This window comes from Chrysemys picta, chromosome 2 (assembly GCF_011386835.1).
Source record: "Chrysemys picta bellii isolate R12L10 chromosome 2, ASM1138683v2, whole genome shotgun sequence".
In the NCBI taxonomy this organism is placed as follows: domain Eukaryota; kingdom Metazoa; phylum Chordata; order Testudines; family Emydidae; genus Chrysemys; species Chrysemys picta.
The window spans coordinates 146549048-146574305 of NC_088792.1; the positions used below are offsets into that span (position 1 = coordinate 146549048).

General features: G+C 41.7%; 1 long non-coding RNA gene across 1 annotated transcript in view; it reads right to left on the reverse strand.

Annotated features, from left to right (window-relative positions):
- Positions 1 to 22134, reverse strand: part of LOC135981520 (uncharacterized) — a 291959-nt gene extending 269825 nt beyond the window's left edge. The window contains exons 1-2 of the long non-coding RNA XR_010598572.1: positions 22006 to 22134; positions 20735 to 20809 (exon numbers count right to left, since the gene is read on the reverse strand). This is a non-coding gene — a long non-coding RNA (uncharacterized LOC135981520). The remainder of the gene's footprint in view (positions 1 to 20734; positions 20810 to 22005) is intronic.
- Between the last annotated feature and the right edge of the window lie 3124 nt (positions 22135 to 25258).

Here is a 25258-nt window from a genome sequence, read left to right on the forward strand (position 1 = left end):
ATGTCATGAAAATAAAACCCCACAATGGATTCAGTAAAACTATATTGCATTTTTCTAGGAAAAAAACTCCAATCTTTCAACTATACATCAGCCCTGTACATTAGTCACAATCATGTACTTTAAAATCTATCTTAAAACTTATTTTACGGTAGTGTTCAGAGAAATTCCAATCTAAAGCAACAAGTACCACATGTTTGAAAAAGCATATTCCCTGCCTCAAAGAGTTTATATTATGTGAAAAGACATAATTGTCTGTTGGAGGTTTTTTGGGGAAGGGCAAAATTATACAACCCCATCCCAACAATGTTGGTTCTTGTAGCTTATAAAGCTGATGTGTATAGGTTGTGGACAGCCAGGTTTCATTATGACATTGGGCACAGTATTTTGCTGCAAAGGCATAGCATATTTTTTTAAATAACTGTACAAAAAAAATAGAGAAAAATCTTGATGTGGAAGGTGTATTTTTATCTTCATATGACATATATTGGCCCAATGACAAGAAGACAAGTCCATTAATATTTGTCCTCTAGGCATATTCACAGAAAAAAAGATTAGTGTCATATGTACTTACATGTAATTTACCCATTACCATTAGGAATGTTTCCCTAACCAAATTAAATCTAAAAGTATTCCAGTTAATCTCAAGGAAATCTTTGTAATATAATATGTATATGTATATTTTTAAATTACCCCTATAAATATATTCTGATGTTGCAAACACAAAGAAAAATAGGATGAATAAAACAGTAAGATTTTAAAGCATTATTTGTAATCTGTATTAAGAGTGATGTAATGTTAATGGTTTAACAGAAATTAAAGTAGATTATACATTTTAGGGTATGCATTATATGGGTTTAGGTTCACCAAACGAAGGACAGATACAATTCATGTATCCATATTTACAGAATTTTAATGTACTAATGCATAGGGCTTTTTGTATTAGTTATTTTAATACTACTTTTTAAAAAAAAACTATTCTGCTTTCAAAGGGAAATATTGAAAATCATATTTAACAAATATCTCAAAATACATGGCCCAGTTCAGAAAAGTTAGTGTCTCCTGGAAGTTGATGATTGCCCTCATCTCATTGATTTCAGTGTGAGCTGGGGGAATTCAGCAATATGTAAGATCGGGTCCATAATTTCCTCTTTTTTTTCTGTTGGGAGTTGGCTTCTTCAAATTTACTCACATGAGTAATTCTTACATGAGCAGTCTTGTTGAAATCAATGGGATGGCTTTTGTAAATAGAGATTACGGGATCAAACCCTCAGTTTGTAGTAAGCAGGAAGGACTTCTGAACATCTGCTGTTCAATAAAGTTCAGTTAATTAGTGATTGATTTACTCCTCTAAGTCAGTGTTTGAACATTGGATTTCTTAACCTTCTTCCTCATCATATTTATTAATAGGTCTATAGTTTGGAGGTTGTCTCCCATTTTGGCAAAAATAATTAGGTGTGTTAAGTCTCTTGCATCTTCCTCTTAATAACTTCAAATCAATGTCATGAAAAGCCTGGAACCTATCTTCCGTTTTATCTTCCACTGGTGGTAGTGTACTGATTAAGTTTGTAAAAGTGCCTGCTAGAGTGGCTCAAGTAGGAAAATCATGTCTCATTGATCTCTTAGAATTCTTTGACTGTGTGCTCTGACACATCTGATTCTGGCTACTGCTGGAAACAGGTTACTGTATTAGATGGACCACTGGTCTGATCCATCACAACAGGCAGACTTGCAAACACTTAGACTAGGTCTGAATTAGGCCCACTGGGCCAAACTCTCCTCTCATTTGTATTTCTGTTTTACACTATGTGATGTGGTATACAAACCCCACACTGGACAACAAGAGGTTAATGAGCTGCTTTGGGTGCAGCCAGCCCTGTCACCACACATGCACAGGCTGTAGGAGGAGGTAGAGCTCACTTTGGGGCAGACTAGGGAAAAGAACAGACCTTTACCCCTCAGCTCCTTAGGAAAGGGCTGATTGAAGACAGGAGCTTCCCTGACAACCACTGCCTGAAATTCCCTCCCTGAGGTAATAGAAACATAGAAATGTAGGACTGGAAGGGACCTCAATAGGTCATATAGTATGCACCGAGGCACAACTAAGTATTACCTAGACCATCCAAGACAGATGTTTGTCTAACCTGTTTTTAAAAACCTCCAGTGATGGAGATTCCACAACCTCCCTAGGTAATTTGTTCCTGTGCTTTACTGCCCTTACAGTTAGAAAGTTTTTCCTAATATCTAACCTAAATCTCCCTTGTTGCAGTTTAAGCTCATTACTTCTTGTCCTGTCCTCAGTAGTTAAGGAGAACAATTTATCACTAGGGTCCTACCAAATTCACAGCCATAAAAAATATGTCAAGGACCATGCAATCTGGTGTCCCCATCAGATCTGGCTATTGTAGAGTGGTCATGGTATTGCCATGCACTGCCTTCAGAGCTGGACGACCAGAGAATGGCAGCAGTTGGCCGGGTGCCAGCTCTGTAGGCAGCGCTGCTGCCAGCAGCGCTGCTGCCAGCAGCAGCGCAGAAGGAAGGGTGGCCTGGTGTGGGAGGGAGTCATCGCAGTCTGAAACATTTTCAAAGGGGGTCCCAGCAAAAAAAGTTGAGAACCCCTGATTTAGCAGACTCCCTTATCCAGGGTGACTTACAAACGTAACAATAGTAGAATACAATACTTGTTTTAAATGTACTGTATGAACACATCCACAAAATTTGCTATTTATGCCGTGACCAACCAGTGAAAAATGTGATTTCTCTGCAATTTAACTAGACCCCTATTTATCACCCTCCTCTTTATAACAGCTTTCTATGTACTTGAAGATTTTTATTGTGTCCCTGTCTCACACTTCTCTTCTCTGGAGTAAACAAACCCAGATTTTTTTTTCAATCTTTCCTCACAGATCAGGCTTTTTTGGACCTTTAATCATTTTTGTTGCTGTCCACATCTTTCCCGAAGTATGGTGCCCAGAACAGAACACAATACTCCAGTTGAGACCTTACCCATGCTGAATAGAGTGCAAGAATTTCTTGTCGTGTCTTGGTTACAACATTCCTGCTAATACATCCCAGAATGACATTTGCTTTTTTTTTTTTTTTTTTTTTTTTTGTTAGTTTGTTTGTTTGTTTGTTTGGCAATACATTGTTACATTGTTGACTTAGGGAGGGCCTGATCCTGATATGTCTTGAGAGGGAGGTGTTTCCCTCTCTCTAGTACTAACTCTGTTTGTGTTAATTCCCCAGGCTTTCTGTTTATGGACTACTCCAGAAGGGGAGAGACTTGGAAATGACCTGGCTGGAGGGCCAAGTCACCAGAAAAGGCAGACCACTGCAAATGCAGAACAGCCAGTGACCACAGACCCCAGTGAAGAGAGAGTTGCCACACCATGCCCAGATACATAGAGGTGCCAAGTAGTGTGCTGACTACCTCACAACTGGTGGAAAATGCAGGCACCCTTCCAACCCCTGGAGACAGGAGAGGACTGACTGACCCAAGTAGTCAAACACTCTCAAACTAGAGATGTGGGTTGGTAGGTCAGACAAAAAGGACCTGGAGTGTTTTCTTAAATGAGTGACTCAGACCCAGCAGCAGCAACAAGCAGCTCAACAGCAGCAACAACAACTACTCCTGCAGCAAATGGCTGCCCCGCAGCAACTTAGTGGCACAACAGCAGGAACAATAGCAAAGGCTGGTCCAACAGGTAAAGATCTTGATGCAACTTTCAGGTCTCCTTGGGGGCTTTAGGCCTGGCCTACTGGTTCTGCCCGTGCCAGTGAAATTCACAAAGACAGGGCTGGGGACAACCCAGAGACCTTCCTGGTAACATCTGACACTAGTATAAGTGAGATTAGAATTTGACCTGTTTTATCTGTGATCCTCACTACTATTTTATTCCTCACAATATGTGATAATCTTGGCTTACCTGATTGTAGCGGGGTGGTGACCCGCTCCAGCCCTGATAGGGGTGGAACCAGCCCTGGGAGAGGGCTGGCAGGCTGTGAAAGAAAGACCTGGGCTGATTGGGGAAGCAGCCACAGCTGGGCCATGCCCCAATCAGGGTCCAGCTGGCCCTATAAAGGTTGGAAGCCAGAAGCAAGGACTCAGTCTCTCTCTAGCTGTAGAGGGAGAAGGGCCTGGCTATGTGAAGCTAGAGACAGGGTACCTGAGTGGAGCAGGGATGGGGAAAGGCTGGGGAGCTCCAGCCTGGAAAGCCCCAGGCTGTGGCCTAGCATAAGGCCAACGGGTACTGGGGGTTGCAGAGGGCAGCCCACGGGTAGGCAAAGGCAGCAGGTCCAAACCCAACCTTGCCTGTGATGAGTGGCGTATACTGCAGTCTGCCCCAGGGAGTGGGGCTAGATGGTGACTGGCAGTAGCCTTATATTGAGGTGAGGTGGGGTTAGTGGGTGGGGGTTCCCCTGGGAGGGGAGACCCTGAGAGAAAGGGGTTACTGTCAGGGGCAGCACCCCAACTAACAGGGCATCGGAGTCCAGGGAGGGACCTGGGAGCCAAGCGGTAGTGGATCACAGGCCTGCAGAGGGCGCTCCGGAGCTGGAATGAGCTAATTCCCGGAAGTCACCAGCAGGAGGCGCTGCAGGGGTGAGTCCGCTCCTCTACACTGATCATAACTGATGTTTATCAATTATAATTCCTATTATTTCAGTTATTACAGATGCTTTCTTGGGAGCTGGCATTGTACTGTATTATGTAAACTTTGGCTGCCATTCTAACTCTGTGGCAGGTCACCGTTACTCCTAATTGATGCCTCTTTGAGTGTCCTAGTTTTATCTTCTCTTGCTCTATGTATCAAGGATGAGAGATGGGGAATTGTTGTGCTCCAATTAGAAACCCAGCTAACCCCTGATTCTTTTAAAGATAGATTCAAATCTATCTTCAGGTGTGATTGCTGTATTGAAACTGAACTTATGAGAACATTATCTGTACTCCACTTCTGCTCTAATCGGAGTGGTGTTCTCTTTTTACTTTACATTCTAAACTCAGCTACCTATTACTACTAGAGCCATCAGTTTTGTATATTAGGCCCTTATGCTGTGCAATAAACTTTTCCCTATTGTATACCATTGCTAATATCAGTCATTCTGATAACATCTTTTCCAGGAACCCAGTTTATAGATCTAGCTCATTTTTCTCATCACTTTAGAATAAAAACCAGTGGGTGTGTTAAGGAGAAGAATGGTATTCCAAATCCAGATGCTAGTGCTGATGCACTCATACCCACAATTAGCCAGGGTGGAAGCTGAAAGTGCAGCAATGAGGGATCAAGCTGAAGCTGTACAGAGCCACTTGCACGCTGGTCACTGCTACTATCAAAGTTAGTGACAACAGATTTTTGGCAAAAGATCCTAGTGCAGGGATCGGCAACCTTTGGCACGTGGCTCGCCAGGGTAAGCAGCCTGGTGGGCCGGGCCAGTTTATTTACCTGCTGCAGCCACAGGTTCAGCCAATCACGGCTCCCACTGGCCGCAGTTCGCTGCTCCAGGCCAATGGGGGCTGCGGGAAGCGGCGCAGGGCGAGGGATGTGCTGGCTGCCACTTCCTGCCACCCCCATTGGCCTGGAGCAGCGAACCGCGGCCAGTGGGAGCCGTGATTGGCTGAACCTGCAGACGCAGCATGTAAACAAACTGGCCCGGCCCTCCAGGGGACTTACCCTGGTGAGCCGCGTGCCAAAGGTTGCCGATCCTTGGCCTAGTGTAAATACTCCTCTGTTTATGATCCAAACGTGCATGCTCTTGAATTTTACTAATAAATGCTCATGAAAAGACCATTTCAAGGTCAAAGGATTGACTATTAGTACTGGAAAAGATGTATTTTATGTGGCATGGTTTACTGTTTAGCATAGCGAGACAAGGTTCCCAAACTCCTTGCTGGACCTCTAACAAAAAGGCCAACAAGCAAGGTCAGGATTTGGTAACACCATTCAGCGTAGGCACATGCTTTGATATTGGGATAAGACAAAATTAAATTTATACTCTATCAATCAATAAATACTAATTGCCTAATTTTTCTATGAGTGATGCATCAGGCAAAGTATGGGAATTCAGACAAGAAAAGATCTCCTGTTTTCCAAAATTTCCTAATCCAATTTATCTGCTAGCTCTCCTTAAATTGTCACTCTTCCCTGGGTTATTGAGAATCAACCTCACACCTTCCACCCATCCAGAAGGACTATCAAAATCAGATGGACCATCAAGGGCCTATCACACCTGGAAGATGGTACATGTAAGGAAACTCGTCCTATGGACTTGGATGCTGAATGAAGGAAATAAAGTAAAGTCACTGGAAAAATTTCCATCGTTTTGGCTGTTTGAACTCTTACAGGGCTAGAGCCACCAAACACAGGCCAGAGATCCACAGAAGCTACCCCTGGGTCAGCCTTGAAAGATAGTGTTGTAGTGTCAATTTTCTGTCACTCTTAGGATTTAGATGATAACTCATTTGTGTATATGTTTGGTTGCTTGCTTTAACCTGTAAATAACTTTTTTTCCTGATGAATAAACCTTTAGATCTTTTATTACAGGATTGGCTACAGACACTGTCCTTGGTGTAAGTGACTGATCTCTTGGGAGTGAAAGCAGCCTGAATGTGGTGTGATTTTTGGTGTAAGTGACCATTTATCTCTAAGTCCCAGTTTGTCTGGGTGGCAAGATAGACTGGAGAGTCTAAGGTTTCTGTCTGTGACTCCATTGTAAGACTGTTATAGTGATCCAGGAGTTCACATTTTTATGGGCTTAGTGAAATCTAATTATAGAACACCCCTCCAGTTGGGGGTGTCAGCCCTGTGTTTGAAAGTCTGCCCTGAGGTAGGCACTCAATCGTGAGCCACTCAAAACTGTGTGACATGTTTTCAGTCTTTTCTATGCATCCAGGACAGTTACAAAACTACCTTTATAAAAAAAGCAAGAAAACTGAGATTTGTAGGTAATAATCTGATTCCAGCAGCTGGCTGGGGCTTTAAGAAAAACAGCAAATAGTGCAAGACTCATGATAATTTGTTTTATAAGTTGACAATGAACACCAATGAGTTTTTTCAAGTCCTATTCCTGATTACAGGTGTCACATTTCTCCACTCAGGGAACAGAAACAATATCATGTGACTTCTGAGCAATTACAGTGTACTAACACCTCTTAAATTGAGAATTCAGTACTTGCAGCAAATTGTGACTAATATGTAAAGACAGAAATTTGGACAAATATTTGACAAGTACATTCATATAATGCATGTGTGTGAGGAAGTTACAATCCTCCCATGGACATTACACAAGGAGAAAAAGAGGCTAACTTTGACAAGTAAATTATTCACTGTGAATTATTTGTTCTGCCCTAGTGTTTTTCCGCTCCATAAGTATCTTAAAATGCAAGGTGATTTTATTGATTGATAATGCTTCTCCTCACTCCAATGTAACAATTTAGATGTTTAAAGCTTCCCAGAGTCAGCCACTGGATAGGGGAATAATTCAATATATTAAGGCTCTGTGCTGCCACCATTAGCTGCAACATATTATCTGCTGCTTCAGCGATAGCAAACCACCAGACATGAACATCAAGGACAATCAGTATTTCAGAAGAAATGGCTGCAGGCAGCTTACCTGTTCTACCATTGTTAACTCTTGGTGTCATTGTAACCTGCTGCCCTCACCCTCTCTAAATTAAATCAAAATGAAGGGTATTAAAGCACTTAACCAACCACAAGCATGGAGGTGGCTAGATCACTCTCTAGCATCCTACACAGAAACTTCTTGACAATGGAAGTGTTAGTCACAGATGTTATTCACACATATATTGCAAACCAGTGCTTTTCTTAACAATGAAGAAGTCTTAAAACACTATAATCAGCTTGTAAAGCAAATCATAATCAGCAAGTTGGAACCATGGAAACGAAACACTCTGAACCTTATGGTTGCTAAGACAAGGCATATAAGTCACTGCAGTCTTCAAATAATTTCACTGAGCAAACCACACTGCACTCTGACTCAAATGATGTCCATTTCCAACACACCCAGGTTGATGACTTTTTAATTACAAAACAATTATAAATCTCTACACCACCTATATTCACAGGTAAACACTGTATGTATTAAGTTTCCATATTTTTAATATAGGAAATAAAGAAGCCTATTACCCCTCAGCAAGTGCAATGAATGTAACCCAACCAGATCTTGTTAAGCAGGAAGGCTTAAGGGAGAAGTATCTCATCATCTGCATAATTTCATACCACTATAGAAATGTAGAACCATAAGGGACCTTGATAGGGCATCTACTCCAGCCCCATACACTGAGGCATGACTAAGTATTATCTAGACCACCCCTGATAGGTATTTGTCTAATCTGTTCTTAAAAATCTCCAATGATGGAGATTACATAACCTCTCTAGGTAATTTATTCTAGTGCTTAATTACCCATACAGGTAGGAAGCTTTTTCTTAATGTCTAAGCTAAATCTCCCTTACTGTGATTTAAGCCTATTACTACTTGTCCTGTCTTCAGTGGATAAGGAGAACAATTTATCACCCTTCTCTTTATAACAACCTTTTATGCACTTGAAGAGTGTTATGTCACCCCTCAGTCTTCTCTTCTCCAGACTTAAAAAAAACAACACTTTTTTCAATCATTCTTCATGGGTTATGTTTTCTAGCCCTTAAATAATGTTTGTTGCTCACCTCTGGACTTTCTTCAATTTGTCCACATCTTTCCTGAAATGTGGTGCCTAGAACAGGACACAGTAGTGCAGTTGATGCCTATTCAGTGCAGAGTAGAGTGGAAGAATTACTACTTTTGGTTTGCTTAAAACACTCCTGCTAATACATCCCAGAATGATGTTCAGGATTTTTTGCAACAATGTTACATTATTGACTCACATTTAGTTTGTAATTCACTATAATCCTCAGATCTTTTTCTGTAGTGCTCCTTCCTAGGCAGTCATTTCACTTTTGTATTAGTGTATTTGATTATTCTTTCCCAAGTGCAGTATGTTGCATGTCCTTATTGAATTCCATCCTATTTATTTCAGACCATTTCTCCAGTTTGTCAAGATCATTCTGAATTCTAGTTCTGTCCTCCAGAGCTCTTGCAAACCTTCCCCCACCCCACCCCCCGCCTTGGTATCAACCACAAACTTTATAAGTGCACTCTCTACGCTATTATCCAAATCATTTATGAAGATATTTAATAGGACTGGACTTGCATGAGCCCACTCAACATGTCCTTCCAGTTTAACTGTGATAACACTGGTCTACAATTTGAGAAGTCGTCTGCTTCAGAGATAAAATGTGCTATTTATTATGTATTTTGATGTGCTGAATTCAAATATGACAATTAAAACAACTGATTGGCTACTGTTTCTAAGATATTTAAGTTTTTACATTTTATGTCTATGTATATTGTGTAGATAGTAGAGTTTTAATCAAATTGTAAACCTAGGTCTTTTCATGTGTTTATGGTTGCTTTACATGATAATATTTCACCTGTCCTGTTTGTGTAACACTTTAAAAATCAGCAAAAGGGTTACATAAATCAAATGTATTATGAAACAAAAGGCAAAAAACTATGTACATAGTTTAGTCCTATTCAGTGTCTATTCGGCGCTTCTTGGCTTGTCTCTTGTATTCATTAAATGGAGCATCTCTTGTCACTGTCCAGCAATAGTCTGCAAGCATTGATGGGCTCCATTTGCCCTGATAGCGTTTCTCCATTGTTGCAATGTCCTGATGAAATCACTCGCTGTGCTCGTCGCTCACTGCTCCGCACTTCGGTGGGAAAAAATCTAGATGAGAGTGCAAAAAAGTATCTTTAGTGACATGTTGCAACCAAGGCTTTTGTATGCCTTGAGGAGGTTTTCCACCAACAACGTGTAGTTGTCTGCCTTGTTGTTTCCGAGAAAATTTATTGCCTCTAACTGGAAGGCTTTCTATGCCGTCTTTTCCTTCCCACGCTGTGCATGGTCAAATGCATCATCTTGAAGAAGTTCACGAATCTGAGGACCAACAAAGACACCTTCCTTTATCTTAGCTTCACTTAACCTTGGAAATTTTCCACGGAGGTACTTGAAAGCTGCTTGTGTTTTGTCAATGGCCTTGACAAAGTTCTTCATCAGACCCAGCTTGATGTGTAAGGGTGGTAACAAAATCTTCCTTGATTCAACAAGTGGTGGATGCTGAACACTTTTCCTCCCAGGCTCCAGTGACTGTCGGAGTGGCCAATCTTTCCTGATGTAGTGGGAATCTCTTGCACGACTATCCCATTCGTAGAGAAAACAGCAGTACTTTGTGTATCCAGTCTGCAGACCAAGCAAGAGAGCAACAACCTTCAAATCACCACAAAGCTGCCACAGATGTTGGTCATAGTTTATGCACCTCAAAAGATGTTTGATTTGTCATAGGTTTCCTTCATATGGACTGAATGACAAACTGGAATTGATGGCAAAACATTGCCATTATGCAGTAAATCAGCTTTAAGACTTGTCTTCGATGAATCAATGAACAGTCTCCACTCATCTGGATCGTGAACTATGTTGAGGGCTGCCATCACACCATCGATGTTGTTGCAGGCTACAAGATCACCTTCCATGAAGAAGAATGGGACAAGATCCTTTTGACGGTCACGGAACATGGAAACCCTAACATCACCTGCCAGGAGATTCCACTGCTGTAGTCTGGAGCCCAACAGCTCTGCCTTACTCTTGGATAGTTCCAAATCCCTGACAAGGTCATTCAGTTCACCTTGTGTTATGAGGTGTGGTTCAGAGGAGGCGCATGTGAGAAAATGTGGGTCCTGTGACATTGATGGTTCAGGACCAGAAGTTTCATCCTCTTCCTCTTATGACTCAAGTGAGAATGATTCTGGTGCATCAGGAACCGGCAGTCCTTCTCCGTGGGGTACTGGGCGTATAGCTGATGAAATGCTTGGATAATGCACAGTCCACTTTTTCTTCTTTGACACACCTTTCTCAACTGGAGGCACCATGCAGAAGTAACAATTGCTGGTATGATCTGTTGGCTCTCTCCAAATCATTGGCACTGCAAAAGGCACAGATTTCCTTTTCCTGTTCAACCACTGGTGAAGATTTGTTGCACAAGTGTTGCAGCATATGTGTGGGGCCCACCTCTTGTCCTGATCTCCAATTTTGCAGCCAAAATAAAGGTGATAGGCTTTCTTAACCATAGTGGTTATACTGCGCTTTTGTGATGCAAAAGTCACTTCACCACAAACATAGCAAAAGTTATCTGCACTGTTCACACAAGTACGAGGCATCTCTGCTCACTTTGGCTAAACAGAAGTGTGTCCCTTTGCAAAATCAAACACTGACAAATAAGAGAGCATGACACTGTATGATTTCTAGAGCTGATATAGGGCAATTTGTTCAGCAGAGTGATGTAAGCTTCGTTATGATTGCATCATCCATGACTTCTAGGAATAACATGATGCAATTCATATCATGTATGACGCAATACCAGCTTCAGATTGCATCATTCATTGTTTTGCCTAAAAAGCAAGTACTGTGTAAACCCAATCGTAGATTTATTCATAGATCCAGTCAGATGTATTTTAGTCATTTCTGGTTTAAATTGAGATCCCTTCCCTTTATAACTCACTTATCCTCCGCCATTCCCAAGTCAAGGGTTGTATATACTGACCCAATAGCATATCTTGAAAACTAGAGCCAATCAACAATTTTAAGCATCATTTTCGTTCTCAGTGACCCAGAATTAGTAAAGTTTGACTACATTTATTTCAGAAGCATTTTGGCTGTAGAGCAGTGTAACTACTCTCAGAGTATGGTTTTCCAACCAGTTGTGCACCTACCTTATAGTAGGTTCATCTACGCTTTATTTCCCTAGTTTCTTTATGAGATAGTCATGTGAGAAAATATCAAAAGCTTTACTGAAGTTGAAATGTATCTACTGCTTCCACCACATCCACAAGGCTGGTTACCCTGGTCAAAGAAAGATACCAGGTTAGTTTGAAATGATTTGTTCTTGACAAATCCATGTTGACTGTTACTTATCACCTTATCTTCTAGTGCTTTCAATGTGATTGTTTGATTATTTGCTTCATTATCTTTGTGTACCGAAGTTAAGCTGACTGATTTATAATTCCCTGGGTTGTCCTTATTCCACTTTTTATAGAGAGATACTATATTTCCCCTTTTCCAGTTCTCTGGGATCTGTCCCATCTTCCATGAGTTCTCAAAGACATTCATTAATGGCTCAGATTTCTTCAGCCAGTTCCTTAGTATTGTAGCATGTATTTCATTAGGCCCTGCCAACTTGAAGATATCTAATTTATCTAAGTAATTCTTAACTTGTTCTTTCCCTATTTTATCCTCAGATCCTACCCCATTTACACTGATTTTCACTACATTAGTCACCCTAACTGCGTGAAACAAAAAAGGCATTGAATACTTGGGTCATTGATGCATTTTCTATTATTGTCTTTCCCTCCCATTGAGTACTGGACCTACCATGTCCTTGATGTTCCTCTTGCTTCTAATTTATTTATATCCCTAGCTAGTTTAATCTGCTTTGTGCCTTGGCTTTTCTAATTTTGTCCCAGAGAGAGAGAGAGAGTGTGTGTAGACCTATTTTCCACTTTTTGTATGAGTGTTCTTTGAGTTTTAGGTCATTGAAGAGCTCTGGATTAAGTCAAGTGTGATCTATTACCATACTTCCTATCTTTCCTATGCACGGGGTATAGTTTGGCACTTGTTTCCTCCATTCCCTTCTGCAAGACTACTTAAGAAAGGGAATTTATAATGGGATGTGGCCCAGGGTCTGGCAGATGACCAGATTTTAAATGGATGATACACTGGAAACTGAAGAGCTTTGATAGAGGCCCATTGATGGGTCACTATTGTGTGTCAGCAACTCTTGGTAGGCCTGACATACTCACTACACCCATCATAATCTGAATTTAAAATGTGTCATGTAATATCATTGGAAAATTAAACTCATGGATCATTAACATTCTTGCATGTGGTATGCATGAAGTGTATACAAAGAATTATGAATGAGCTAGAATTATATTCTTAAAATAGGTCTGGCAAGCAATGTATAAGCAGTCTTCCTTAGACAAAGGAATGAGTATTTGTCTCACCAGCTTGGTCAACAGGCAGAGCCAATGAAGATACATTTACATAAAAGGTAAACAAAGCCATCAACTTAGTGTGTATGTGGGAGATCTGGACTATAAAGGGGGTTCTGAACCTCAATTGATAAATAATTGAATCAACTGATTTTATACAATAATACTGCATTATAAAAGTGTATAAAATAAGGTATTTTATGAAAGCTAATGACACTGGTGATATCCATCATTGTTAAATGTATGTTTTAATACTCTGAGAAATTATAAATATCAAAGGATATTATGGCTTGAAGTCTCTGATCAAACACATGGAGAATCAATTTTTTTCCCCCAAGAGAAGGGAATGCAGCTATTTACCTGTACCCCCAGTGAAATTATGCAAGATGTGACCAAAAACAATGGAAACCCCATTAACATACAAATCAGCAGAGGGATGGGAAGTCCACAGGAAGGGGAAAAACAGCATGAGGTTATCCTGAGTCTGAGGAAAAAAATACTGAATTTAGGAAAATCTATCTTGGTATCCATCACTGGACAGATACAATGGGCCCAAAATCTTGCAAGCTGAGAAATATGGGTCTTTTAACTAAGGAGGTTGCAGTCTCTATGAACTGAATATAGGTGAGAAACCGGCTTATCCTGAGGTGTTTCACCTAATTAGACAAGGAAAACCATCAGCTTGTACTTCTGCAGAAGGTTCTGATGGAGAGAAAGTCAGCCATGCCTGGAATGAGGACATTGGTAAGAAATTTACCTTGAACCAAGTCTGTAGCTTGTTAGGTCTTAACCACTAGAAAGTGTATATTACTTTTTTGGCTTGTAACCGTTTTGTCTTTGTCCCATGTACTTGAAATTACTTAACTGTTCTCTTTTTTGTTAAAGATTGTTTTACTTTTAATCTAAACCAACCAGTACTGTGTTTGAATTGAAGTGATTGTTCGCTCCAGTTAAAGCAACACACTGCTCCTTTAAAGAGACAAAACCACAGTAACAAACCTTATTACTTCTCAAAATGTTCCAGAATTGGGCTGGACATTTCAGGGCAGAAAGTTTTCAGGAATGTTGCGACTGGAGGTGCTTTGCAAGTAGTAACCAAGGCTGATGTAACCAAGAGAGGGGTTGTGCTGCAGACAAGCTGCTGGGGTCAAAGTACTGAATGAGGGAGTCACAGCAGCAGGATTTACCCAGGGTTACAGGACTGGTGGTGACACAGCCTCTTACTAGTCTCTGTTGAACCCCAAAACATAACAGTGGCATTTGTCAGCAACCTTCTATTAACCCTTTCATTATTTACACCCTAATCTAGGAAAACACATAATCATGTCCTTAACTATAAGTAGGTAAGCAGTTCCAGTTAAATCAGTGGTGGTTCACATACAATGAAATGTGTACTTACCTACCTTACCTGTTGGCAATGAGGAACCTCGTGGGGTGGGGTGACTGACAGGAGATTACTCAGCAGTCTGGTCAAACAGGAGTTAGACTCAGAGACCCGGTAGGAATGAGGAGCCATCTTGTACTTGCAGGGTCTTTTTTGCTCTGACATCTGTGTATCTCCAGGAAGCTACTGATTTGGGGGTGGTACAATCCCAGTTTGTTTTTAATTAACAGAGCAGCACACTGCAGTCACCATAAAATGGAAGACTATGTGAAGAGAACATTGCAAATTTTCCTGTTCTTTGTACAGAAATACTCCATGTAGGGGACATAAGTAATCAAATTACAATCATGTGTTTGTCTATATTTTTAGATGAATTAAATATGAAAAGACAAAGTGTTCAAGGTCTGATTCTCATTTTCACTAAAGGACTTATACTTCTTGTGGTATGAATGTAAAAGGGATGTAAATTACTTCCAACTATTTTACACAACTAGAGCAATATAAAAAACCACTATAAAGGTACCTTGGTGTAAATAAGAATGAGGCACTGAATACATTAAGAACTTTTGCAAAAAGATTGTAACAAGAAGAAAATGTTATTGGTGTGTTTCTTTAAATTTTATCCCATATGAAAAAAAGAGTAATAAATGACTGATACAAAATGAGGGTAAATAATTATCAGTCAGTGACACCGGTGGTGGAAGGGGATAGATATCAAAATGTTGAATATAGGTCCTATCTACACATAAAACCAATTAAAGTTTGAGAATTTTGCATAAAATTTGATGGTGGGCCACAATGTTTTATTGATGAAAGGGTATGTTGGGGTACAACAAGTGTTAAAGTTGTAATACAGTTCTTGTTTAATCTTACTAGAATAAATAGTTAAGAACTGATCTGGAGTTTTGCATGAGGTTAATGGTGTCTTACTCCCATTGTAACACCACCACTAAAAACCTTTAACCTTTTTAATTAAACAAACAAAAAAGAAACTCCAAAACTATTTAAATGATGTGAAATGTAAAGAATTCATGTTTTCATTTTACTATTTACCTTATTCCTTTTCCCTTTAGTCTCATGGAGTTTTTTAATAGGCAGAAATATGTTTGCAATCTTCTTAGATGGCAATAAAGATTATATTAACTGACTCTTTTTTGGGAGGAACAGAGTCAATTTAAATAACACTAGTCTACAATTTGAGAAGTCATCCGTTTCAGAGATAAAATGTGCTATTTATTATGTATTTTGATGTGCTGAAGTCAAATATGACAATTAAAACAACTGGCTACTTTTTCTAAGATATTTAAGTTTACATTTTATGTCTATGTATATTGTGTAGATAGTTTTAATCATAAATTGTAAACCTAGGTCTTTTCATGTGTTTATGGTTGCTTTACATGATAATATTTCACCTGTCCTGTTTATGTAACACTTTAAAAATCAGCAAAAGGGTTATATAAAATATATTATGAAACAAAAGGCAAAAAACTATTATGTACATAGTTTAGTCCTATTCAGTGTCTACTCGGCGCTTCTTGGCTTGTCTCTTGAATTCATTAAATGGAGCATCTCTTGTCACTGTCCAGCAATAGTCTGCAAGCATTGATGGGCTCCATTTGCCTCTATAGCGTTTCTCCATTGTTGCCATGTCCTGGTGAGATCGCTCGCTGTGCTCGTCGCTCAGTGCTCTGCAGTTTGGTGGAAAAAGAAAAATCTAGATGAGAGTGCAAAAAATGTATTTTTAGTGACATGTTGCAACCAAGGCTTTTGTATGCCTTGGGTTTTCACCAACAACCTGTAGTTGTCTGCCTTGTTGTTTCCGAGAAAATTTATTGCCACTAACTGGAAGGCTTTCCATGCTGTCTTTTCCTTGCCACACAGTGCATGGTCAAATGCATCATCTTGAAGAAGTTCACGAATCTGAGGACCAACAAAGACACCTTCCTTTATCTAAGCTTCACTTAACCTTGGAAATTTTCCACGGAGGTACTTGAAAGCTGCTTGTGTTTTGTCAATGGCCTTGACAAAGTTCTTCATCAGACCCAGCTTGATGTGTAAGGGTGGTAACAAAATCTTCCTTGATTCAACAAGTGGTGGATGCTGAACACTTTTCCTCCCAGGCTCCAGTGACTGTCGGAGTGGCCAATCTTTCTTGATGTAGTGGGAATCTCTTGCATGACTATCCCATTCGCAGAGATAACAGCAGTATTTTCTGTATCCAGTCTGCAAACCAAGCAAGAAAGCAACAACCTTCAAATTGCCACAAAGCTGCCAGTGAGGTTGATCATAGTTTATGCACCTCAAAAGTTGTTTCATGTTGTCATAGGTTTCCTTCATATGGACTGAATGACAAACTGGAATTGATGGCAAAACATTGCCATTATGCAGTAAATCAGCTTTAAGACTAGTCTTCGATGAATCAATGAACAGTCTCCACTCATCTGGATCGTGAATGATGTTGAGGGCTGCCATCACATCTTCGATGTTGTTGCAGGCTACAAGATCACCTTCCATGCAGAAGAATGGGACAAGATCCTTTTGACGGTCACGGAACATGGAAACCCTAACATCACCTGCCAGGAGATTCCACTGCTGTAGTCTGGAGCCCAACAGCTCTGCCTTACTCTTGGATAGTTCCAAATCCCTGACAAGGTCATTCAGTTCACCTTGTGTTATGAGGTGTGGTTCAGAGGAGGAGGATGAGAGAATGTGGGTCCTGTGACATTGATGGTTCAGGACCAGAAGTTTCATCCTCTTCCTGACTCAAGTGAGAGATTCTAGTGCATCAGGAACCGGCAGTCCTTCTCCGTGGGGTACTGGGCGTATAGCTGATGGATTGTTTGGATAATGCACAGACCACTTTTTCTTCTTTGACACAGCTTTCCCAACTGGAGGCACCATGCAGAAGTAACAATTGCTGGTATGATCTGTTGGCTCTCGCCAAATCATTGGCACTGCAAAAGGCATAGATTTCCTTTTCCTGCTCAACCACTGGCTAAGATTTGTTGCACAAGTGTTGCAGCATGTGTGGGGCCCACCTCTTGTCCTGATCTCCAATTTTGCAGCCAAAATAAAGGTGATAGGCTTTCTTAACCATAGTGGTTATACTGTGCTTTTGTGATGCAAAAGTCACTTCACCACAAACATAGCAGAAGTGATCTGCACTGTTCACACAAGTACGAGGCATCTCTGCTCACTTTGGGTAAACAGAAATGTGTTCCTTTGCAAAGTCAAACACTGACAAATAAGAGAGCACGACACTGTATGATTTCTAGAGCTGATATAGGGCAATTTGTTCAGCAGAGTGATGTAGGCTTCGTTATGATTGCATCATCCATAACTTCTAGGAATAACATGATGCAATTCATATCCTGCAATCTGAAGCTGGTATTGCATCATACATCATTCATTGTTTTGCCTAAAAAGCAAGTACTGTCCAAACCCAGTCATAGATTTATTCATAGATCCAGTCAAAGATATATTTAGTCATTTCTGGTTTAAATTGAGATCCCTTCCCATTATAACTCCTTATCCTCCGCCATTCCCAAGTCAAGGGTCATATATACTGACCCAATAGCATATCTTGAAAACTAGAGCCAATCAACAATTTTAAGCATCATTTTCATTCTCAGTGACCCAGAATTAGTAAAGTTTGACTACATTTCAGAAGCATTTTGGCTGTAGAGCAGTGTAATAGGTCTTGGGTTTAATAATGGTGTGACATTAGGAGCCCACCAATGCCAACTGGTGTGCTCACCCCCCCTCCATACTGTACTCACATCAGGCCTGACACACTCATTGCCCCAACGCACTCGTCATAATATGTATCTCAAAGAGGTCATGTAAAGTATCATATGTAAACTGGTGACACACTGTCCCAAAAATCATTGCATTGTGTGTGTGTGTAATTATACATACATACACACACACTTGTGCACAAAGATATTTGAGTGAGCTGGAAGTAAGTTCTTTAACTGTTTTTGAGAGGCAGCACAAAAGCCTCAGCTTGTCCTAGACAGAGGAATGTATATATACTTGTCTGAATGCTTTGATCACTAGCAGAAGACAATGAAAGTACATTTACATATAAGATACAGAGCCATCAAACTAATACGTGAGTAAAAAGACTGCTTAATGATCACACTAGGACACAGAATCTGCATCCCAGTAAGCCTTCCTGGTTCTTGAAAGAGAAGCAAGAGGCTTTAGGTAATATAAAGGAGATCCAAGAGACATTTTAGTGATTTTTCCTTAGGGGATAATAGGGTACAGCACCCTTTGAGCCTATGAAAGCTGGATCCTCTTGGCCTGGAAGGCAAGAGCTGCTGGAATCTTGATGTAAGTGAGAAACCCAGTTAGACAAAGTTTGTAACTTGTTGAAATTAAGTTTTAGTCAGGAGAAAGCAGGTCTTCTTTTGCTTGTAATGCCTGTCTTTCATTCTTGCTTCATATCATTAAGCTTTCTATTCTTTGTTAATAAACATATCCTCCTTTTATTACAAAGCCATCTCAGTGCTAGGTATGAACCGAGGTGAAAGTAAGTCGGTACACCCTGGTATGGCATACCGGCAGGAGCCGGTGCGCCGTACCGGGATGACCCAGCTTCCCCAGGCAGCAATTTAAAGGGCCTGGGGCTCCCAGCAGCAGCTGGAGCCCCAGACCCTTTAAATTGCTGCCATAGTCCCACTGCTGGAGCCCTGGGGTAGCGGCAGTGGGGCTCCAGGGGTTTTTTAAAGGGCCGGGACTCCCGCTGCCTCTACTTCCCTGGGCCCTTTAAATAGCCGCCAGAGACCCGCTGCCGCTCCCCCAGGGCTCGGGGGGCTATTTAAAGGGTCTGGGCAGTAGAAGCAGGGGAGTCCTGTGCCCTTTAAATAGCCGCCAGAGCACTGCTGTAGCAGCGGCAGCCGGGGGCTCTGGCAGCAGGTTAAAGGGCCCGGGACGGTAGTGGAGGTTGAGCCCTGGGCCCTTTAAACTGCTGCCAGAGCCCCAGCAGCCACTGCTACCCTGGCGGGGGAGGGGAGGGCACTTACCAGTGTAGGGTGGGCTAGGGCTGGCTCTGACCCCTTCTGGGGGTCCAGACCCAGCCCCAACCCAGCCCTGTACCGGTAAGTCTCTATTTCTACCTTCACCCCTGGGTATGAGACAGTGCTGTGTAGCTGAACAGACTGGTCTGTAGTCTGCCTCTCTAGAGACAGCAAACTTAACTTCTGTGAGCCTCCAGTGAGGGGGACTGGACACTGCAGTGAGATGTCTCTGAGCAACTTGGGAATTAGGGTTTACTGACTGCTCCTTGCAAGGTAAAGTTTTGACTGGCAGAGTCCTCAAGAGTTCAATGGCAATACAGAGAAGCTGGTTTGTCAGGGAGCTGATACATAGCTTAAGGCAGGAAAACTCTCATTGCTGAGGCTGACAGGAGTAAAACATGGGTCTCACAATTATGGAGTCCCCAAGCAAGACGTCACAAATGGATTATTATATCTTGGGTTCTTGTTATTGAAATCCAATCTTGTTCCCTTTAAGATAAAACAAACCCCCACAAAAGGATCAGAAATGAAAGAAATTGCAGCTTCTGTTGCTCTTTCTTGCAAATAACTGCTGACCTACTACAGGCACAGCATAGTTTTGTCATTCCAGTTGCTGGATAATTTACCAATGCCAGGCTGTTTAAGGCTTTGTTTTTAACTTACTTTTCTGATCATAAGCTTGCAACAATGTTGCAGATTATGACCAGACAGAAGTCAAAGGGGAAAAAAGATAGGAAAGAGGAGAAATAAGCTGGGGAAGGAAAGGGAGGGAGTGGTAGCAGGCTCGAATTATAGTGGTGTTTAGGGTTTACCTGATCTTGAGGGAGGTGTTGATGCCAGATGGTTTATATTTCCTTGCTTGCTTTTATCACAACACCTCTCATAATCAGGAAAATTAAGGCCATGGTGCGTAGCTACAGATACAGGTATCCCAGCAGCTGCTAGAGGTAATGGAAGCCATGATAGTGCAATTTGAGCTCATTCCAATCTGCCTGTCCCACTTAGCTCTCCAGTGTCCCTAGATAAGCAAAGCTCAGAAAGAGGTGGCAACCTCATCCCATTAAAATTAATCAGTCAAAATACACACATTTCCTTTCATTTCTAGACTCCTGGCAGCTCATTGACATATCAACCTGTGACCTTTTCAGGAGCCTTCAAGATGCCTGAGCAGTTTTTTTTTTACTCAAAACATCCAGTTTGTATCAGTTTCCTACTGTACGTGACATCTCACTTTGAAGTCTTCAGTGGGTGGGTCATGCGCTGTGGGGGAGTTCCATCTCTTCCTCTCCTCCTTCAAGTTTAAGTCCTGGAAAAGTGATATTGGGTCCATTAGAAAAATAATATAAGAAATACCTTTACTCAAACATTAACATGGACAAACACTTCAATGAAGGGTTCAATGTTAAACTGTCAGTGATGGATTAAGGAACAGGTTCTCTGAATCAAAGATCACTTGGAAAACAGGTATTTTTCAGTCCAGTATTTACAAAAATCCAGGTGCTCATGTGAAATATTTCTGCAATAGCTGCAGCTAGGAGCCAAAATGCTATAAGCAGTAGGTCTTTCCTCCAAAAGTCTCCTGGTGGCAAATGTGCAACTCTGTTAATGGAAATTAGATTCTGGTGACAAGAAACTTCTTGCTTATACAGATTTTTTTATTCAAAATAGTCCAGCCCTGCACAGTGACTCAAAATATCCTGGTAGGCAGAAATTAGGAGAAGATGGTAAACATAAATACAATAGACTAGACTCCATGGAAAGAGCTATTCACCGGTTTAAAAAAAGAGACATATTTAAAGCTATAGCAATTTAAAATGACAAATGTATGTCTACATATTTGAAAAGACTGTGGTATCAAAGCACCATATGCATTTAAGATAATATTGTAAAATGTACTGGACACATCAGCAGCTCAATAAGCTTCAAGGGATTCAACTAAATGCTAGAAATGTAAGAGTTGAGTTAGAAGACTCTAACACGTGTTTGGGGATTGTGAGGAATGCTATAACTTCTGGAAATGAACTAAATTTATTTCACATGCTCAGAGCTTTCTCAAAAATGTTTCTTTAGGTCTGAAATTTTCAATACTCATAGATTAAATAATGTTTAACTCTATTAAACTCCTTTTTCTTGCATCTCAGCTTAACTTTTGTTGAAGCAAAGGCCAGAGTTCTGTCTTTTCAGGATTTGTCAGAAAGCATTACAAGGAGTCAGAGCTATTGTATGTAAAATCCTGAATGTAGCTGTTAATAATAGTTCCTAGACAGCTTTAAAGAGAGAGTACCACACAACTTCTTAGTAAACAAAGATTTCACACATACAAACCAAATATTGTAAATGGCATTTGGAATACTTATGAATAATTTCCCAACAAAAGCTATTAGGGAGTAAATCTACTAGTCATTATACAACCTTCCTCACATCAGTTGCTGCTACACATTTAAATACAAGGTTCCAACATAATATTTACACTACTAAACTTCAGCATGCACACCCACCCACCTTCCTGATCTGGCAGAGATGATTTCTTAGTCTCTAATGTGGCCATGATATGTAGCCTTGTGGAGTCTTCAGAGACTAAGAAGAATGGGAGCCTCTCAGTCCTTTTGCAAACACTTCTGAGCCCTGTCAGTAAACAGAAGGGTGGAGATCCTTACAACTAGCAGCATTCCTGCCCTTGGGTTAATAGTTGATTGAGCTCCGCAGTGGCTGGTGAAAGGGCAATCTGTAACCTCTAACTGAAATGGTACAGGTACTGAGCCACAGCCTCCACAACAGACTCAGCTCTTGATACTGTATCATTCATCTGCTGAGTACACAGGGCTGTCTTTGACTCCCTTATTTATACCTTTCCATCCTTTGCCCCCAGCTCGCAGGTCACATACATTCCCTATCTGAAAGACTGTTTGACTTAAATGAAAACTTCTTATCAAGCTTCAGAAGTGGAGACTGAGCATCTCTAGTAACTGCTATGCCTTACTTTTGGATGCTTTTGTGCCCTTCTTGCATATGAGCAGGGACAAAAATCAATGTCTCCCTCCCATTGCTCCTCTCCCTTTTCTTTGGGCCAAAGGCAGTGCAGAGAACCAAATGCTGCCATATAAAGCACATAGGTTACACATGCTCTCACTCCAAACAGATATTTTAGCAGGGACATTTCAGGAAAATATCTTGAGTTATTTTGATGTATGGGAGAGTAAATAAAATACATATAAATATTCAGATTTTTAAAAGTAACTTTTTTCTCGCTAATAACTCAACATTAATGGAATGAAAACATTTCAGTGTTTACACTTCCATTAGGAAGTGTACTAGTTAAGATCCTAGGGTCAAATCTGCAATGGTTTTTAGGCACCTAAAAATACAGATAGGTGTACGGGAGCTGGGTAGATGGGAATGCTCAGGCAAAATTCTATATAACTGTACACTACCATTCCTCCTTCATCTCATCTTACCACTTGCTGAAGCACAGCTCAGAGTTCAGTCTCCCCAGGACTCTTGAGAAAACATTCCACAAGAGTTAAACCTCAGGGCTATTGTAAGTAAAACTGAGGTAAATAGATATGAATAATCCCCAAAGAGAGAGCACCATACATTTTCTTAGTAAAGAAAACATCTAATGCACACAAAACACATTGCAAGTAGTATAAAATATTGTAAATGATGCTTAGAATACTATGGATAACTTTTAAACAAAAGCTATTAGATAGTAAACCTATGGGTGTTCCTTATGCAGACTTTCCCCCTTTTGTTTCTGTCACAAATATTCAAATAAGGTTTTAATATAACATTTTCTATACTTTAGCACATACATCAAAACATGTTTTCAGTCTATAGTGTACCCATATTATGTGTGAGGGGTATCTGGCCAGTTCCGAGTTTGAGAAATCGCAGCATCTCCATCCTTTCAAACATTGTAGAACCTTGTCAGCAAACAAACAGTCTGGGGCTCTCCACAGCCAGCAGCATTCCAGCTCTTGGTTTAATAGCTGGCTGCTCCTCTCAGTTGCTGATGAAACAGAATTCAGTAGCCTGTATCCAAAGTGGTACAGGGATCAGGACCCAGCCCTAACAGTGTGCCCAAGCGCACTCACACACATATTTTGATCCTGCATCAATCAACAGTTGAAGCCACAAGGCCGTCTCCTGTATTTATAACATTTCACTTCTTGTGCTCTGATTGGCTCTCAGATGATGACAAGGGTGAGACCTGACAACTGGGGCCCTCCGCCCCACCTCCCGGAGCAGAAACTGCCTACAAAGAGCATGTCAAGTAACTGCCAAACCCTGTTCTGAGATGTCCTGCATGTGGGGAGAGACACAGAATATCCAACTAAAATTTAGGTCTCCCCACTGCTTCTCTCCCCTTTCCTGGGAGAAACAAAGTCAAATACTGATGTATAAAGGATGTAGGTTACATAGGTGCCTAATTGGATTTACCAACACCACTAAGCAGCAGAGATGCCTAATTCCCATGGAAATCAACAGGACTTGGGCACCTAACTCACTTGCACAAATCTGAAAAATTCCACTACATGCCCACTTGCATCATTAGGTGACCAAATATCTTGGCAAATCTGGCTCCCTAATCTTTAAATTAAAGCTTCTCTATATGGTGTGACAAAGTTCCTCCTCTATCTTGGTGGGTCCTGCGCTTATTGGCAGATTTTCTTGCCTCAGAGATTCACCATGTGGGTTGGGGAACAGCCCAGAGACCTTCCCCTCTGGAAGAACCCACAGTCCAGGTCAATTGGGAGGTTTGGGGGGAACCTGGGCCCACCCTTTACTCCAGTTTCCAGCCCAGGCCCTGTGGACTGCAGCTGTCTATAGTGCCTCCTGTAACAGCTGCATGACAACTACAACTCCCTGGGCTACTTCCCCATGGCCTCCTCCAAACACCTTCCTTAGTCTCACCACAGGACCTTCCTCCTGGTGTCTGATAATGCTTGTGCTCCTCAGTCCTCCAGCAGCACTCAGTCTCAGCTCTTTGTGCCTCTTGCTCCCAGCTCCTCACACTCACACCACAAACTGAAGTGAGCTCCTTTTTAAAGCCCAGGTGCCCTGATTAGCCTGCCTGAATTGATTCTAGCAGCTTCTTCTTAATTGACTCCAGGTGTCCTAATTAGCCTGCCTGCCTTAACTGGTTCTAGCAGGTTCCTGATTACTCTAGTGTAGGGTTACCATATTTCAACAATCAAAAAAGAGGACGGGAGGAGCCCCGCCCTAGCCCCGCCCCTGTCCTGCCCTAGCCCCGCCCCTACCCCTTCCACTCCCTCCCACTTCCTGCCCCCTCAGAACCCCCAACCCTCCCCCCCCCGCCTTGTCCCCTGACTGCCCCCTCCTGGGACCCCTGCCCCTAACTGCCCCCTAGGACTCTACCCCCTACCTGTCCCCTGACTGCCCCAACCCTTATCCACACCCCCACCCCCAGACAGACTCCTGGGACTCCCACGCCCCATCCAACCACTCCCCACCCCCTGACAGCCCCCCCCCAAAACTCCCGACCCATCTAAACCCCTCTGCTCCCTGTACCCTGACTGCTCCGATCCCTCTCCCCACTCCTGCCCCCTGACAGCCCCCCCCCAGAACTCCCAAACACCCCCCCCGCTCCTTGTCCTCTGACTGCCCCCTCCTGGGACCCCTGCTCCTAACTGCCCTCCAGAACCCCACCCCCTACCTAAGCCGCCCTGTGCCTTGTCCCCTAACTGCCCCCTCCTGAGACCCCCCCCACCTGTACTCTGACTGCCCAAAACCT